Below are 7867 nucleotides of genomic sequence, written 5' to 3'. Positions count from 1 at the left end.
CGATGCTGGGTCTCTAAATCATCACTCTGTCAGGTTAAAGCTTAAAAAACAATAATTCCAGACATAACTTCCAATAATGTGACACAAAAATATGAGCCTGGACGAATTTGCCAAGCTCATTTTTATTTGCTCTGGCAGAAAAATCTCAACTCTTTCCCATTCAGAGTGATTGCCAGCCACTAAGGCCTGAGCCGCGCTAATCGGCAGGTTTAACAGGATAACTGGCAATCGGTGCAACTCACGAAACTCAGACCAAACGGTCAAACTAGGTAGCACTGACCAAATATGAATCAAGATGATGTGACTATTTAGCCTTTTTCTCAACTTTTTAGTGTACACACTGCAAAAAAGCCAACTTGTATTTTTTGCCATAAACAGTGATTTAAGTTGGTAAAACTTGGAAATATAAATTATTGACATTTAGGGCAATAATGTAAGTTAGCACAACAAAGGAAGCCAGTTGTCTGCTCAAAAACAAGTTTGTGAGTTGTTGTTACTTATATCTTTAAGTTGGGGTTCACAACAAGGGACAATAGTTCTGCTAACTCTTATTTCTTTGTTGTGAAATTCAGTCATTGGTGAAAGCTAGCGGCTAACTGATGCTAGCGGCTAACTGATGCTAGCGGCTAACTGACGCTAGCGGATACCTGATGCTAGCGGCGCTGCTTGTTACAGCTACAAGAGTAGCCATTAGCGTATCAATGCTAACTCAAAATTGTGGTCACAACATTAGCTGACATTTCATAGCGCCGTTACAATCGTGCCAGAGATATTCAGAGTTGAGAAAACTCCAAAACAAAACTTAAAATATTTTGTTTAATTGTCCAATTTAAAATTTTATCGAAGTTTGTTGCCTTGAAATTTTGAGTTCACCCAACTTTTCTTTTTCTGCAGTGCAGTTGAGATAATTTGAGAAAGCTTGTCATCCAGCTGCCATGTTTGCCCTTGAAAACATCCTTTTAGATTAACAATCAACATATCTGTGGTTTATAGAAGCCTAAAATGCAAACGATTTTTGGTGGCGACTGGGCTGAACGCAGCCAGTTTTGAATGTTTGCTCGTCTTTTGTCGGTCACTTTCAGGATGCCTCGGTAAACTGGACACGACATTTAGGCCTCAGCAGAGGCTGCTGACATGAATGTGCATATTGAAGCTTTACGCTGTCTCTGTCTTCACATATTGGCAAATACTGTTGTGTTTAGGACGGGGGAGAGGACACATTATTGATTTTAAAAAAGAAAAAAGAAGAACACTGTTTTACTCAGAATGTAAGTGGTGATACTGTGCTGCCACCCTAAAGTAATAGTTTGACTTTTTGAGAGTCGGGAGAGTTTAGACGAGGAAATTTACAACTCTCATCTGTTGGTTAGATATGAAACAACAGTCAGCAGATGGTGAGATTAGCTTTGAAACAGGCAACAGGAGGAAACAACACGTCTATGGAGCCAGAACAGTGACTTTAGAAGGCAAACATTTTTAATTAGGTATTGAAAACAAAACCTAAACTAAAAAAGGCAACATTGGCATTGAAATATTAAGAAAAGTTATATTGGGAACCACACCGTGTTCCATCGGACCTCTGCCAAAACCACCATAGAAAACTAATTATAAGCCTTCAGCAATAAGAGACAAAAAAATTGACACTGACATAATTAAAATAAGTGCATGGTGAAAAACAATTTTGTAACTTCTATTCTTTTTTGGAAGTTATAATTTTTTGTCCTCAGAGCCAGTACACATTTTTGTTTTTCTGGAAAGTGTTTTAAAAGCAGCATTTTCTTTTCCAGTTAATTTTGGATGCCAAATTTTATTTTAAGTGCCAAAATTTGAAGTCTGGCGCTGTTCAACAAAAGCAAAATCTGCCTTCCAGCACCTTGAAAACTTCATCTCAATTGTTGAAACCAGAGGTTTTCGGGACGGGAAGTGAAATTAGAATTACATTAGTTATCAAAAGATCACATATAATAGCCTAAATGTGTGTGATTTGGTGACAGAGACAGTTCAGAGATGCAGTCGCTTTGGGGATTTTACTGTTTTCCCACTTTCCGACAGTCAGAAACTCATTATAAATATAAAAAGAGTGTCTGTGGGAGGGGGTGGGATGCATTTTTTCCCAGTTCTGTCTGAGGAGCGTCCCACCATCTCAGACTTTGAAAACTCTGGCTTCACCTGTGCAAAACCAGTTTAAAACAAGAATTTGCCACGTTTATTGGACTAATATTGAGCTAATTTAGCAGTTGCAAGACATCATCATAGCACGTGTCTTGTAATGTATTTATATTAATACGTATTTCTTGTAGAGTTGGCCAAAAATAGCAGACGATTCAAATACAGAGCCTGATTTGACTGACGGTCGAATCGTCTCAGTGGTTACGAAACAAATGCACTAAAACTATTTTTGGCAGGTTTATTCATTTCAATTACATTCAAAATTTCAAAAGCAATTCCAAAAAAAAAAGTACAATTTGTGTAATTAAGTCAAATAAAAATGATATTAGTAGATTATAAGAAATGTATGTAACTATAGTTAGTTATTTTATAGCCTTTTAAAAAGCTTGATAATGTTTTTTGTATGTTATTGAAATGAGTAAAGCCTTTTACATTCTGAATGTAAAAGGGGGTGTCTGATTCTTTTACACAGAATTGCTTGGTTTCTCCCAATAAATCATGATATGTTGCCTATTTGGGTATAAATCTCAACCTATTAATAATACTATTAACCCTTTATCAGGCAAAGAACTAGAGAATATTTAAGAATATTACATAATGCCAGAATGTGTAAAAAAAAAAAACATACGAAAATAATATTTTGAGAAAAAAGTTTACGAGATTAAAGTGGCAAATCTATGAGAAAAAAATGCGCAGATTTATGAGATTTAAAGTGGTGAATCTGGGAGAAAAAAGTTGCTTTTTTCCCACTTTTTCTCATAAATCTGCGATTTTTTCGCAAAGATTTGCCACTTTGAATCTCTTAAATCTGCGACTTTTTTTCTTGTAGATTTGCCACTTTTTTCTTGAAATATTACCTGAAGTTACCAAATATAGTTCTTTGCCTGATAAAGGGTTAATATGAAATAGAAGTGCTCTGTACTGACAAGTATTGGCCCATTTCAGGCAGTAAGGTTCAGATTAAACAGGATGAATTTGTTACCTTTAGACAAGATGTTTCACTGTTTCCAGTTTTTGTGTTAAGCGGCTTCATACAGTGTTATAATTACAATTTCTCGTCTCACTCTCCCCCAGAAAGCAAAGAAGCAAATCTCCTGAAATGTCAAACTATTCCTTTAAATTACACAGCACATTTATCATGTGTGGGTCAAAGAAATGCTGGAAGATAAATAAATAAGCTGCATTGTTGGGCTGCAACAGATAGACTCCTGTATAGTTTGTCTGGTTCTCCACGAGAAGAGTAAAAACAGTTCAGAACTGTTACGTGAACACTAAAGGGTACATAATATGCGTTATTGTAGATACTTGATGTTCTATACTGCAGTATTTACATATAGAGGATTTAAATCAGGTAAGAAAGGAAACATACATTTCTTACCTTAGTTCTAGCTTCACATTGACGTACATGGTGAAATCGTGTCGTTTTGAACTTATACCAGCCAAGTACAAATACATTTTTGTTATATATGAACATGTTTCATGTGTATACCCATCAGAAGAGTTTATTTATCTACATGAATATTTATGAAATAACATTGTTGCTTTGCAAGAATTTAAACGTTAAAAAAAGATGTTTTATGAATGTTCCTGCTGCTATGTAATTATCTAGATTGCCATTAAAGTGACTGTCTCAACTGGTGTCATCTCAGCTCTCTCCTTTAAAAGGTGTTAAGATTGTAAAATAATAATTACAAGATTTCCTGCCTTTGCTTGTCTTTAATGCTTCTTGACATTTTAGTGCAGTATAATTTCTACTGATGCATTTGTGAGTGTTGTAGATTTTCATTGGAAAATGTATATACGGAAACACACATCTTCCAAATGAATTGCTGTATGTTTATTTGTTTACCCTTTATCAGGCAAAGAACTATATTTGGTAACTTCAGGAAATATTTCAAGAAAAAAGTTGCAAATTCACTAGATTAAAGTGGCAAATCTACAAGAAAAAAAGTCGCAGATTTAAGAGATTTAAAGTGGCAAATCTGCACGAAAAAAGTTGCAGATTTATGAGAAAAAAGTGGGAAATAAGCATTTTTTCTCTCCCAGATTCACCACTTTAACCCTTAATAGGACACTCATTGAAATACTTGCAAATTCCAAATTTCAACCCTAGAGAATATTGGAGGATATTACTTACTGCCAGAATGTGTAAAAAAAAACATACGAAAATAACAACCTGGTCTCACAGAAATCCGTGAAATAGTCACGGATTTCGCTTAACTCAAAATCCGTGGAATAGCCACGGAATCGCTCAAATTTCCGTGAAACTGACACGGATTTCGCTACAATGCAAGTTAATGACAGTCATATCCCGTGGCTATTGGTTTGTTCCAAGTCACGTGACTTTCAAGGTCCCAGCGGTCAGAACAAAAAACATGGCGGACAGTTCTATCATTTTTAGTGAAAAATCAATATTTTGACTTAGTTTCTGCATAAAAATGGATTTTGATCACATTTGTAGCGAGAAATATATGTTTTATTTTCTAAATATTCACTCAGTGAATGTACATAATCACTTTGTATGTTGGAATAGCCACGGGATATGACTGTCATTAACTTGCATTGTAGCGAAATCCGTGTCAGTTTCACGGAAATTTGAGCGAATCCGTGGCTATTCCACGGATTTTGAGTTAAGCGAAATCCGTGGCTATTTCACGGATTTCTGTGAGATCATGTTGGAAAATAATATTTTGAGAAAAGAGTTTACGAGATTAAAGTGGCAAATCTACGAGAAAAAAATGCACATATTTATGAGATTTAAAGTGGTGAATCTGGGAGAAAAAAGTTTCTTTTTCCCCACTTTTTTCTCGTAAATCTGCGACTTTTTTCGCACAGATTTGCCACTTTCAATCTCTTAAATCTGTGACTTTTTTTCTTGTAGATTTGCCACTTTAATCTAGCAAATTTGCAACTTTTTTCTCGAAATATTACCTGAAGTTACCAAATATAGTTCTTTGCCTGATAAAGGGTTAAAGAGCTCAAGGCACAAAGGGATGATGTTAATTTTCATGTATGCAGAGTCATAGCATCATGTGTCTTACTGTACATGAAGCGAGCCTCATGCTACTTCAGTTTATAGTCAGTAAATGAGAGTTATATGAGGTTCTACACTACGGTCTTTAGTCATGCATATAAATCAGTGATTATAAACACTGATGTGACAGTCAGCAGGTACCACAGACAGCATCATTATTCACAGCACTGTTTGTTCCTACCCTTAAAATTACTGCCACCACTTTGGAATCAGAATCAGAATCAGAATCACTTTATTTGTCCCTTGAAGGGAGATTTGTTTTGCAGCAGGACACACAAGACAAGGTACACAACAATACAAGACAAGGTACACAACGATAACATAACATAATAAGACCCAATAAATATCTAATAAAACACAGTCAAAGAAACGCCATACGCATATATAAAATCACTGACACATGTTCGTTGCAGAGCTGATACCCCTAAATGGAGAGTTACTACCTAGTATGGGTATAGGTAAAAAGTGCAATGTGCAGATGTGCAAGAAACAGACTTGTGAAGATGAGCAATTTGAGGGCTACTTTCTATTAGTTAAATAAATGGCAGTTGGTATAAATGAGACCTGGAGTCTTTAGTCCTCCACCTAGGGGCCCTAAGACGACGGCCTGAGGGCAAGAGCTCAAATTCATTCCGAAGAGGATGATCAGGACAATCCATGATGGCCATCACGCCTTCCTGCTGACTTCCTGAAATCCTTCCAGCAGTATTGACCAGCCTACCAAGGTGATTCTTGTTGGACAGGTTCAGGTTTCCAAACCATGCAACAATACAAAAGGTTAAAACAGATTCAATAAAACTTCTGTAAAAGAGAGTCATCATCTCAGAGGAGACATGGAAGCTCCTCATTATCCTTAAAAAGAACCGTCTCTGCTGGACTTTTTTGGAAGTAACCTCAACATGTGGTTCAAAGCACAGCTTGTTATCGAGGACCACACCTAGATATTTATAGCTGTCCACCATCTCAACCACAGCACCTTTAACAACTGTTGGAGGTGGAGGACAGGATGACTTCCTAAAATCAATGATCATTTCTTTGGTTTTTGACACATTCAGCTCAAGAGAGGACACATCACACCAGGCTACTAAGTCATCAACAACAGGCCCATGTTCCTGCTCGTCACCCTGAAGAAGACTAACAATAACTGTGTCATCAGCAAACTTTAAAATGTGTCTATTACTGAAGCTGCTGTGGCACTCATTTGTGTACAAAATAAAAAGGAGCGGTGACAAGCAACAACCCTGAGGAGAGCTGGTGGAAGAGGAGAGCACACTGGAATAAACATGATTAACTCTCACACACTGAGTCCTGTTTGTTAAAAAGTCAGTTATCCAACCAATTAGGTTCTGATTCAGCTTAAAATGATGGAGGAGCCTATCAGCAAGTAGATGGGGTTGGATAGTGTTAAAAGCTGAGCCTGGCATGTGTCTTCTGTCCCTCAAGGTGCCTGAACAAAAAGTTTAATAAAGTGACAACTGCATCCTCAACACCTCTGCCACTTCTATAAGCGAACTGCAGTGGATCTAGGTGTCGTTCAACATGCAACAAAATTTCAGTTTTGATTATCTTTTCAAAAGTCTTCATAACAAGAGAGGTCAGAGCTACAGGCCTGAAATCATTGAGTATTTTGGGGGAGCCACTCTTAGCAATTGGAACAATGACTGAATGTTTCCACAGCTTAGGTACTTTATGCAGCTCAAGTGAAAGTGAAAAGATGTAGTGAAAAATGCCGCTCAGCTGCTCCGCACAGGTTTTAAGTACTCTACCACAGACCTGGTCAGGCTCAGGACTCTTAGCCTTAGTTTTCTTAAAACGATTTGCCACATCATCCACATCGATAGAGAATGCTGGAGACAGTGTAGCGTTAAAAACACCTGTTTGTGCAGTAAAACCCTGATTTCCAAATCGGAGGTAAAAATGGTTCAAATCATCTGCTAAAACTTTGTCCGAAGTAAAACCATCCAATAAAATGTTATTATTCCCCTTCCTCTGTGCTCCTGTCATAGTTTTCATTCCATTCCATTCTTTCTGTAGGTTATTACTGCTCAGCTCAGCCTCAATTTTATCCCTATACCTTAGTTTAGCCTTTCTTATTTCGGACCTTACTTCATTGTTTAACCTCCTCACTGCAAAGACATCGCCTTCTTTGAAAGCAGTTTTCTTCTTATGAATGAGCCCCCTAATAGCCTTAGATAGCCAAGGTTTGTTATTAGGAAATATCTTAATTTCACAGATCACAGAGTCTCTGCAGAATGAGAAGGTATGAGGACTTGTTGTTGATCTCCTGCCAGCAAACTTTTTCTGCAAATACGAATTGTTTCAAGCTCCTCCCACCCCAAAGAGACAGGGCTCCACATCCACCAGAGGGGAAAACTACTGTTGCCACGATACACAACCAAGGGCTGAAACACTAACATAATATCTGTTTCTAGCTAAAACTATTGAAGTACACTCATGCTCAAATGTTTGAGGTCACCCAGAAAATGTCTGTGTTGTTTTTACATGATAACAAACTGTTTTATCCATTAAAAATGAGTTACAAAATGAATCGAAAAAACAGTAAAGACATTGAAAAGTTTAGAAACAATAATTTTAACCTGTACAAATCTCCAACTTTACCTCTAGATACTCAACTAGCCTGAGGAAGATCATTTTATTGCTTCT

Source organism: Centropristis striata, chromosome 3 (genome assembly GCF_030273125.1).
Source record: "Centropristis striata isolate RG_2023a ecotype Rhode Island chromosome 3, C.striata_1.0, whole genome shotgun sequence".
Classification (NCBI taxonomy): Eukaryota; Metazoa; Chordata; class Actinopteri; order Perciformes; family Serranidae; genus Centropristis; species Centropristis striata.
Note: the sequence above shows the minus strand (reverse complement) of the source record.